Genomic DNA, 11,374 nt, shown 5'->3' on the forward strand with positions numbered 1-11,374 from the left:
TAAGTTGTGTAGCATGCTGCACACCACAATGAACTCGGAGACCTGCTGAGGGGAGTATTGAGCGATTCAGTCATCGGAAGCACCGCTTCAGCATGCTAATTGTCTGTTCAATGATGATGCGGGTGGCTGCATGGCTGTCATTATAGTGCGGCTTCTGTGGCAGGGTTCGAGAGCTGGGTCAGGATGGCCAGGCCGTATCCTTTGTTGCTGATCAGGCAGCTCTGACCTTGTCTTTGTCGCGGGAACATGTATGAGAATCTGCTCTCACATAAGATGAAAGTATCATGTGTTCTCCCTGGATAGCGGGCATTGACTGTGAGGATGCGCTGAGTATGGTCGCAGACCAACTGAACGTTTAGAGAGTGGTATTCCTTTCTGTTTCGGAAGACCTCTGCATTCTGTGTTGGTGCTCTCAGGGAAAGAGTGAGGAAAAGAGTCTTCGAAGACCAGGCCCTCAAATCTGCCACCAAGCTCATGGTCTACAGGGCAGTAGTAATACCCACCCTCCTGTATGGCTCATGTACAGTAGACACCTCAAGTCACTGGAGAAATACCACCAACGATGTCTCCGCAAAATCCTACAAATCCCCTGGGAGGACAGACGCACCAACATTAGCGTCCTTGACTAGGCCAACATCCCCAGCATCGAAGCACTGACCACACTTGATCAGCTCCGCTGGGCAGGCCACATTGTCTGCATGCCAGACAAGAGACTTCCAAAGCAAGTGCTCTACTCGGAACTCCTCCACGACGAATGAGCCAAAGGTGGGCAGAGGAAACATTACAAGGACACCCTCAAAGACTCCCTGATAAAGTGCCACCTTGGAGTCCCTGGCCAAAGACCGCCCTAAGCGGAGGAAGTGCATCCGGGAGGACACAGAGCACCTTGAGTCTCATCGCCAAGAGCGTGCAGAAATCAAGTGCAGGCAGCAGAAAGAGCGTGTGGCAAACCTGTCCCACCCTCCCTTTCCCTCAACAACTATCTGTTCCACCTGTGACAAAGACTGTGGTTCTCATATTGGACTGTTCAGCCACCTAAGGACTCATTTTAAGAGTGGAAGCAAGTCTTCCTCAATTCCGAGGGACTGCCTATGATGATGATGATGATCTCAGGGCGACGTACATACAGTCAATCGCACCCTCAACCTTGTGGAACCTGAACCAAGAGCTAATAAATCGCAAGCACAGAGCATTTCTGAACCTAAAACAACAACCCAACTCGGGAGCAGCAAAGCAGCATTACAGACGGCTTAAAGCCAAGGTCCAACAAAAAACCCGCGACCTAAAAAATAGATGGTGGATGGAGAAAGCACAGGAGATTCAACAGCTGGCTGACAGCCATGATATGCGAGGATTCTTCAGCACAGTCAAGACCACCTGTGGCCCAAGCACCCAAGGCCCTACCCGACTGCCAGCCAAGAATGGGGAAACACTCATCAAGGACACCGAGGCAGTCAGAACCTGCTGGAAGGAGCTCTTCGAAGATCTCCTTAATCGAGGCTCTGCCTTTGACTCGAGTGTCCTCGACTCCATCCTGCAGCATGCTACCCACCACCATCTCAGCAAAACCCCAGCCCTGCATGAGGTAGAAAAGGCCATCCACCAGCTCAAGAACAACAAGGCAACGAGAGCGGATGGAATCCCCGCTGAGGCACTATAGTGGAGAGACACTATTGGCACGAATGCATGACCTCATCTCTGTCATCTGGAAGGAGGAGAGCATGCCGGGCGATCTCAGAGATTCAACAATAGTGACCATCCTTAAAAAGGGGACAAGTCCGACTGCAGCAACTAAAGAGGAATCTCCCTGTTATCAGCCACTGGGAAAGTCAGTGCTAGCATCCTCTTCAACCATCTTCTCCCTGTCACCGAGGAGCTCCTTCCAGAGTCACAGTGCGGATTTCGTTCCCTACGGGGCACAACGGACATGATCTTTACAGCACGACAGCTGCAAGAAAAATGCAGGGAATCCACACCGTGACTCCAGGAGGAGCTCCTCAGCCACAGGGAGAAGACGGTTGAGGAGGATTCTAGCATCGACTTTCCCAGTGGCTGATAACAGGGAGATCCTTCTGTAGTTGCCACAGTCGGACTTGTCCCCGTTTTTAAAGATGGTCACTATTACTGCATCTCTGAGATCTCCCGGCATGCACTCCTCCTTCCACATGAGAGAGATGAGGTCATGCATTCCTTGTATAGGCCTTCTTTGATCTCACAAAGGCCTTTGACACTGTCAACCGCGAGGGACTATAGAGCGTCCTCCTCCGTTTCAGCTGCCCCCAAAAGTTTGTCACCATCCGCCGCCTGCTCCACGACGACATGCAAGCTGTGATCCTTTCCAATGGATCCATCACAGACCCAATCCATGTCCGGACCAGTGTCAAGCAGGGCTGCGTTATCTCGCCAACCCTCTTCTCGATCTTCCTCGCTCAATGCTCCATCTCACACTCAACAAGCTCCCTGCTGGAATGGAACTAAACTACAGAACCAGTGGGAACCTGTTCAATGTTCGTCGTCTCCAGGCTAGATCCAAGACCGTCCCAACCTCTGTCGTCGACCTACAGAACACGGATGACACTTGCGTTTGCACTCATTCAGAGACTGAACTCCAAGTCATAGTCTGCATCTTCGCTGAGGCGTACAAAAGCATGGGCCTTACACTAAACATGCGTAAGACAAAGGTCCTCCACCAACCTGGTCCCACCACACAGTACTGCCGCCCAGTCATCAAGATCCACGGCGCGGCCCTGGACAACATGGACCACTTTCCGTACCTCGGGAGCCTATTATCAGCAGGGGCAGACATCGACGACGAGGTTCAATACCGCCTCCAGTGCGCCAGCGCAGCCTTCGGCCACCTGAGGAAGAGAGTGTTCAAAGATCAGGCCCTCAAATCTGCCACCAAGATCATGGTCTACAGGTCTGTCGTGATACCCGCCCTCCTGTATGGCTCAGAGACGTGGACCATATACAGTAGACACCTCAAACCGCTGGAGAACTACCACCAACAATGTCTCCGCAAGATCCTGAAAATCCCCTGGGAGGACAGATGCACTAACGCTAGCGTACTCTGTCATGTACTCTACTGTCATTGTAATCCATGTATAAACTGACCTAAGTTGTACACCGTGAGAACACTGACCATTAGGTGGTGAACTTGTGGGAGACACTCCTAACCTGGACTTTCAGCTATAAAAGGGGAAGCTCCACCCATCTTCTGCACTTCAGTGCTGGAATAAAGGTAACTGGTCACAGAGTGACCTTCTCTCTAGTATGGGCCTCGTGTGCATTTATACTGTATAGTAAGGACGTATTATTGGCGACGAGAAACTGGGATTTAAACCACGCGAGCATGGCCACTAGCAGCACAGACGAGAGGTACTGTGTTGGTGATGATTGGGATGATTTTATTGAGAGACTACAGCAAAATTTTGTCACTAAGGAATGGTTGGGACAGGATTCAGCCGACAAACGCAGGGCTCATCTCCTGACGGTTTGTGGATCCAGTACATACTCCCTAATGAAGGACATTCTAGCGCCAGAGAAGCCGGCGGACAAGACTTTTGAAGAGCTCAGTAAGTTGATTGGGGAACACTTTAAACCGGCGAGCAGCATGCACATGGCGAGACACCGGTTTTACGTGCACCGGCGGCGAGAAGGGCAAAGCATTCCAGGCTTCGTGGCAGACCTCCGGCGACTGGCGAGTCAATGTAAGTTCCCAGATGCAGGCAGAGCGGAGATGCTGCGAGACTTTTTTATTGAGGGCATTGGGCACGCTGGGGTTTTCAGGAAACTGATTGGGACCAAAGACTTGACCCTGGAAACAGCGGCTTTGATGGCCCAGACATTTATCTCAGGGGAGGAAGAGACCAGAATGATGTTTGACAAAAATCTTGGTTTAAATGCAGCAAATGGACAGGGAGTCAATATTGTTAACGCGGCACACAGTTCTCCAGGCAGACAGGGGCAATTGGACATGCCCGAGCATGTAGTCGAAACCAAAGGGGGAATTCAACAGAGACAATGGCTAGCTGAACGGCAATTCATGCCATCGCAAGGGACAATGCGGCCAGTAATGAGGCCATCAACACCTGTCAATGGTGCATTTAAGGACAGTTACAGAGACAGTCAGAGACGATCGACTGGTAATGGACCTTTTGTTTCCAACAACGGCTCATGTTGGAAGTGTGGAGGCAAACACACAGCCAGAGCTTGCAGGCATCAGCAATATACCTGCAGAAATTGCAACGTCAGTGGTCACTTGGTGCGTATGTGCAGGAAGCCTGCAGCAATGTTGATGTACGAGGTGGACGGGCCCGATGTAAGCCCGACGAGGTCAAATGGACACTGGGGGAAATCACTGGAAGCTGAAGTTCAGCGAGTTCATGTGGAGCACATTTACAGTTCATACACCAGGACGCCACCGATAATGATGAAAGTGCTCCTCAATGGCATCCCAGTATCAATGGAGCTAGAGACGGGGGCCAGCCAATCCCTGATGAGTATCAAACAGTTCGACAAGTTGTAGGCGTCCAAAGCCAGGAGGCCAAAATTATTGCCGATTGATGCACAGCTACGGGCATATACAAAGGAGATCATTCCGGTGCTAGGCAGCGTCACGGTAGTCGTGACCCACAAAGATTCGGTGAACAGGTTGCCACTCTGGATTGTCCCGGGGGACGGTCCCGCACTGCTGGGGAGGAGTTGGCTTGCTGTCATGAACTGGAAATGTGGCGATGTCAATGCAATTTCTTCTGTGGAGCAAATATCATGCTCACAGGTCCTGGACAAATTTGACTCACTATTTCAACCTGACATTGGCACTTTCATGGGGACCAAGGTAGTGATTCACATAAACCCGGACGCCAGGCCAGTACACCACAAGGCCAGAGCGGTGCCGTACGTGATGCGGGAAAAGATAGAAGGCGAATTGGACCGCCTGCTGAGGGAAGGCATCATCTCGCCAGTCGAATTCAGTGACTGGGCGAGCCCGATTGTGCCGGTGCTCAAGGCGGATGGGTCGGTCAGGATATGTGGCGATTACAAGACCACCATCAATTGGGTGTCACTCCAAGACCAGTACCCGCTACCGAGAGCAGAGGACCTCTTTGCAACGCTATCCAGTGGCAAACTTTTTTCAAAATTGGACCTGACCTCAGCCTACATGACCCAGGAGCTGGCGAGTGAGTTGAAGAAGCTGACCACCATCACGACACACAAGGCGTTGTTTGAGTACAACAGATGTCTGTTCAGGATTCGCTCGGCCGCCGCGATCTTTCAACGAAACATGGAAAGTCTCCTCAAGTCGATTCCAAGGACGATGGTTTTTCAAGATGACATCCTCATCACGGGTTGCAATACTGAAGAACACCTCCACAACCTGGAGGAGGTGCTATGCAGACTAGACCGGGTAGGGCTGCGACTGAAAAAGGCGAAGTGCGTCTTCCTAACTCCAGAGGTAGAATTCCTGGGGATGAGGGTAGCAGCAGACGGGATCAGACCAAAATGGAAGTGATCCAGAGAGCACCCAGACCCCGTAACATGACGGAGCTGCATTCATTCCTGGGGCTCCTGAACTATTTTGGTAACTTTCTTCCCAAATTGAACACGTTGTTAGAGCCGCTGCACGTGCTCCTACGCAAAGGTCGCGAATGGGTCTGGGGGGACAGCCAGGAAAGGGCTTTTGACAGAGCAGGCAATTTGTTATGCTCCAACAATCTGTTAACGCTATATGACCCATGTAAGAAACTTGTTTTAACGTGCGATGCGTCGTCCTATGGGATCGGGTGTGTGTTGCAGCATGTTAATGCCAAGGGTCAGTTACAGCTGGTAGCTTATGCCTCCAAAGTCTGTCCCAGCTGGAGACAGATCACAAACCCCTAACGTCCCTTTTGGCCGACAACAAGGCCATAAATGCAAATGCGTCGGCCCACATACAGAAGTGGGCACTCACGTTAGCCGCCTTTGACTATACAATTCAGCACAGACCGTGCACTGAATAATGCGCCGATGCACTCAGCAGGCTCCCACTAGCCATCACCGAGGGGGCAACCGAGCATGTTGCTGAGATGGTCATGGCTGCTGAAGCTTTTTAAAGCGAAGGCTCACCCGTGACAGACCGTGACAGATCAAAGTCTGGACAAATAGAGAACCTTTAGTCAAGAAATGTGTCCTGAATAGGGACTGGGCAGCCACGTACGGGGCATGCCCTGAGGAATTTAAACCATTTTACAGGCGCATGGGTGAACTCTTGATTCAGATCAATTGCCTACTATGGGGAAACCGAGTAGTCATGCCCCAGATGGGCAGAGAGGCATTCAGCCGAGAACTCTACAATGAGCACCCGGGCATTGTCATGATGATGGCAATTGCCAGGTCACACGTTTGGTGGCCAGGGATAGATGCAGAGCTGGAACTTTGTGTTCGCAGGTGCAACACGTGTGCCCAGCTGGGCAATGCGCCCAGGGAAGCCCCCCTTAGCCCCTGGTCCCGGCCCGCCAAGCCATGGTCATGCATCCATGTGGACTACGCAGGTCCTTTCATGGGAAAAATGTTTTTGGTTGTAGTAGACGCCTACTCCAAATGGATCGAGTGTGACATTCTCAATTCAAGCTCATCCTCTGCCACGATAGAAAGTCTACGGGCAATGTTCGCCGGCCATGGTCTACTGGATGTCTTGGTCAGCGACAATGGCCCGTGCTTTACAAGCATTGAATTCCAGGAGTTCATGGCAGGAAATGGTATCAACCATGTCAGAACGGCACCGTACAAGCCGGCCTCAAACGGCTAGGCGGAACGAACAGTGCAGATACTCAAACAGGGGATGCTCAGAATCCAAGGGGGTTCCCTACAAAGCCGCTTATCATGCCTCCTGTTGGCCAATAGATCCCGACCACATTCACTCACAGGGGTTCCACCCGCAGAGCTGCTAATGAAAAGGACGCTCAAAACCAGGTTATCCCTTATACACCCCACCATGAAAGAAATTGTTGAGAGCAGGCGCCGGTCACAATGTGACTACCATGACAGGAATGCGAGGGCGCGATGTATTGATGTCAATGACCCTATCTTTCTCCTCAACTACACTGCAGGGCCCAAATGGCTCGCAGGCACTGTGATTGCCAAAGAGGAGAACAGGATTCTGGTAGATAAACTTACCAATGGATAAATCTGCCGCAAACACGTGGATCAAACAAAAAGGAGGTTCAGCAACCCCATAGAAGAAGCAGAGGAAGAACACGATATAGAGTTCACTCCACCACAGGTGACTGAACACCGGAACCAAGTGAAGGAGAGCCCAGTCACTGTGGGCAGTCCGGACGGGCCTGAGGCACTGCAAACAGCAGACACTCAGGCCAGCGCCCAACAACCGGAGCCCCAACTCAGGCGCTCTATAAGGGACGTAAACCACCAGAGAAACTTAACCTGTGATCCCAATAAGACTTTGGGGGGGAAGGTGATGTCATGTATTCTACTGTCATTGTAACCCATGTATAAACTGACCTAAGTTGTACACCGTGAGAACACTGACCACTAGGTGGTGAACTTGTGGGAGACACTCCTAACCTGGACTTTCATGTATAAAAGGGGAAGTTCCACCCATCTTCTGCACTTCAGTGCTGGAATAAAGGTAACTGGTCACAAAGTGACCTTCTCTCTGATATGGGTCTCGTGTGCATTTATACTGTATAGTAAGAACATATTATCCTCGATCAGGCCAACATCCCCAGCATCGAAGCACTGACCACACTCAACCAACTCCGTTGGACAGGCTACATTGTTCACATGCCTGACACAAAACTCCCAAAGCAAGCACTCTACTCGGAACTCCTACATGGCAAGCGAGCCCCAGATGAGCAGAGGAAATGTTTCAAGGACACCCTCAAAGCCTCCTTGATAAAATGCAACATCCCCACCAACACCTTGAAGTCCCTGGCCAAAGACCGCCCGAAGTGGAAACATAGAAACATAAGAAACATAGAAAATAGGTTCAGGAGTAGGCCATTCGGCCCTTTGAGCCTGCACCGCCATTCAATGAGTTCATAGCTGAACATGCAACTTCAGTACCCCATTCCTGCTTTCTCGCCATACCCCTTGATCCCCCGAGTAGTAAGGACTACATCTAACTCCTTTTTGAATATATTTAGTGAATTGGCCTCAAAAACTTTCTGTGGTAGAGAATTCCACAGGTTCACCACTCTCTGGGTGAAGAAGTTTCTCCTCATCTCGGTCCTAAATGGCTTCCCCTTATCCTTAGACTGTGACCCCTGGTTCTGGACTTCCCCAACATTGGGAACATTCTTCCTGCATCTAACCTGTCTGAACCCATCAGAATTTTAAATGTTTCCATGAGATCCCCTCTCATTCTTCTGAACTCCAGTGAATACAAGCCCAGTTGATCCAGTCTTTCTTGATATGTCAGTCCCGCCATCCCGGGAATCAATCTGGTGAACCTTCGCTGCACTCCCTCAATAGCAAGAATGTCCTTCCTCAAGTTAGGAGACCAAAACTGTACACAATACTCCAGGTGTGGCCTCACCAAGGCCCTGTGCAACTGTAGTAACACCTCCCTGCCCCTGTACTCAAATCCCCTCGCTATGAAGGCCAACATGCCATTTGCCTTCTTCACCGCCTGCTGCACTTGCATGCCAACCTTCAATGACTGATGTACCATGACACCCAGGTCTCATTGCACCTCCCCTTTTCCTAATCTGCCACCATTCAGATAATATTCTGTCATCATGTTTTTGCCCCCAAAGTGGATAACCTCATATTTATCCACATTATACTTCATCTGCCATGTATTTGAACACTCACCTAACCTGTCCAAGTCACCCTTCAGCCTCTTAGCATCCTCCTCATAGCTCACACCGCCACCCAGCTTAGTGTCATCTGCAAATCTGGAGATATTACTCTCAATTCCTTCATCTAAATCATTGTTGTATATTCAGAACTGAGCCCTGCGGCACCCCACTAGTCACTGCCTGCCATTCTGAAAAGGACCCGTTTATCCCGACTCTCTGCTTCCTGTCTGCCAACCAGTTCTCTATCCACGTCAATACATTATCCCCAATATCATGTGCTTTAATTTTGCACACTAATCTCTTGTATGGGACCTTGTCAAAAGCCTTTTGAAAGTCCAAATACACCACATCCACTGGTTCTCCCTTGTCCACTCTACTAGTTACATCCTCAAAAAATTCTAGAAGATTTGTCAAGCATGGTTTTCCTTTCATAAATCCATGCTGACTTGGACCGATCCTGTCACTGCTTTCCAAATGCGCTGCTACTTCATCTTTAATACTTGATTCTATCATTTTCCCCACTACTGATGTCAGGCTAACTGGTCTATAATTTCCCCGTTTTCTCTCTCCCTCCTTTCTTATAAAGTGGTGTTACATTAGCTACCCTCCAGCCCATAGGAACTGATCCAGAGTTGATAGACTGTTGGAAAATGATCGCCAATGCATCCACTATTTCTAGGGCCACTTCCTTGGGCATTCTGCGATGCAGACTATCAGGCCCTGAGGATTTATCAGCCTTCAATTCCATAAATTTCCCAAACATAATTTCCTAGCTAATAAGGATTTCCTTCAGTTCCTCCTTCTCGCTAGACCTTCGGTCCACTAGCATTTCCGGAAGATTACTGATGTCTTCCTTCGTGACGATGGAACCAAGGTATTTGTTCAGTTGGTCTGCCATTTCTTTGTTCCCCATTATAAATTCACCTGATTCTGACTGCAAGGGACCTACGTTTGTCTTCACTAATCGTTTTCTCTTCACATATCTATAGAAGCTTTTGCAGTCAGTTTTTATGTTCCCAGCAAGCTTCCTCTCATACTCTATTTTCCCCCTCCTAATTAAACTCTTTGTCCTCCTCTGCTGAATTCTAAATTTCTCCCAGTCCTCAGGTTTGTTGCTTTTTCTGGCCAATTCATATGCCTCTTCCTTGGATTGAACGCTATTCTTAATTTCCCTTGTTAGCCACGGTTGAGCCACCTTCCCCGTTTTATTTTTACTCCAGACAGGGATGTACAATTGCTGAAGTTCATCCATGTGATGTTTAAATGTTTGCCATTGCCTATCCACCGTCAACCCTTTAAGTATCATTCGCCAGTCTATTCTAGCCAATTCTCGTCTCATACCATCAAAGTTATCTTTCCTTAAGTTCTGGACCCTAGTCTCTGAATTAACTGTGTCACTCTCCATCTTAATAAAGAATTCTACCATATTATGGTCACTCTTCCCCAAGGGGCCTTGCACAACAAGATTGCGAATTAGTCCTTTCTCACTACACATCACCCAGTCTAGGATGGCCAGCCCTCCAGTTGGCTCCTCGACATATTGGTCTAGAAAACCAACCATAATACACTCCAGGAAATCCTCCTCCACCGCATTGCTACTGGTTTGGTTAGCCCAATCAATATGTAGATTAATGTCACCCATGATAACTGTTGTACCATATTGCACGCATCCCTAATTTCTTGTTTGATGCTGTCCCCAACCTCTTTACTACTGCTTGGTGGTCTGTACACAACTCCCATTAGCGTTTTCTGCCCTTTGGTATTCCGCAGCTCTACCCATACAGAATCCACATCATCCAAGCTAATGTCCTTCCTTACTATTGTGTTAATTTCTTCTCTAACCAGCAACGCTATCCCATCTCCTTTTCCTTTCTGTCTATCCTTCCTGAACGTTGAATACCCCTGGATGTTGAGTTCCCAGCCTTGGTCACCCTGGAGCCATGTCTCCGTAATCCCAATTATATCATATTCGTTCATAGCTGCCTGCGAAGTTAATTCGTCTACCTTATTATGAATACTCCTCGCATTGAGGCACAGTGCCTGCAGACTTGTCTTTTTAACACACGTTGTCCCTTTAGACTTTTGCTGTAATGTGGCCCTTTTTGATTTTTGCCTTGGGTTTCTCTGCCCTCCACTTTTACTTTTCTTCTTTCTGTCTTTTGCTTCTGCCCCCATTTTACTTCCCTCTGTCTCCCTGCATAGGTTCCCATCCTCTTGCCATATTAGTTTAACCCCTTCCCAATAGCACTATAAAACACTCCCCCTCGGACATTGGTTCTGGTCCTGCCCAAATGCACTGTCCAGTTTGTACTGGTCCCACCTTCCTGCAGAACCGGTTCCAATATCCCAGGAATTTGAATCCCTCCCTCCTGCACCACTCCTCAAGCCACATATTCATCTTAGTGTCATGTATCTCACACAACTGTACATAACTGTATCTTACCATGCTATACATGACTGTAACTAGATATGACCTATAACCACAAGCATACTTTACCACCAGGGGTGCACTTGCATGAGACACTGCATACCTGTTCCACACGGGTATATAAAGGCAGGTCTCAGGCAAG

This window comes from Pristiophorus japonicus, chromosome 8 (assembly GCF_044704955.1).
Source record: "Pristiophorus japonicus isolate sPriJap1 chromosome 8, sPriJap1.hap1, whole genome shotgun sequence".
Classification (NCBI taxonomy): domain Eukaryota; kingdom Metazoa; phylum Chordata; class Chondrichthyes; family Pristiophoridae; genus Pristiophorus; species Pristiophorus japonicus.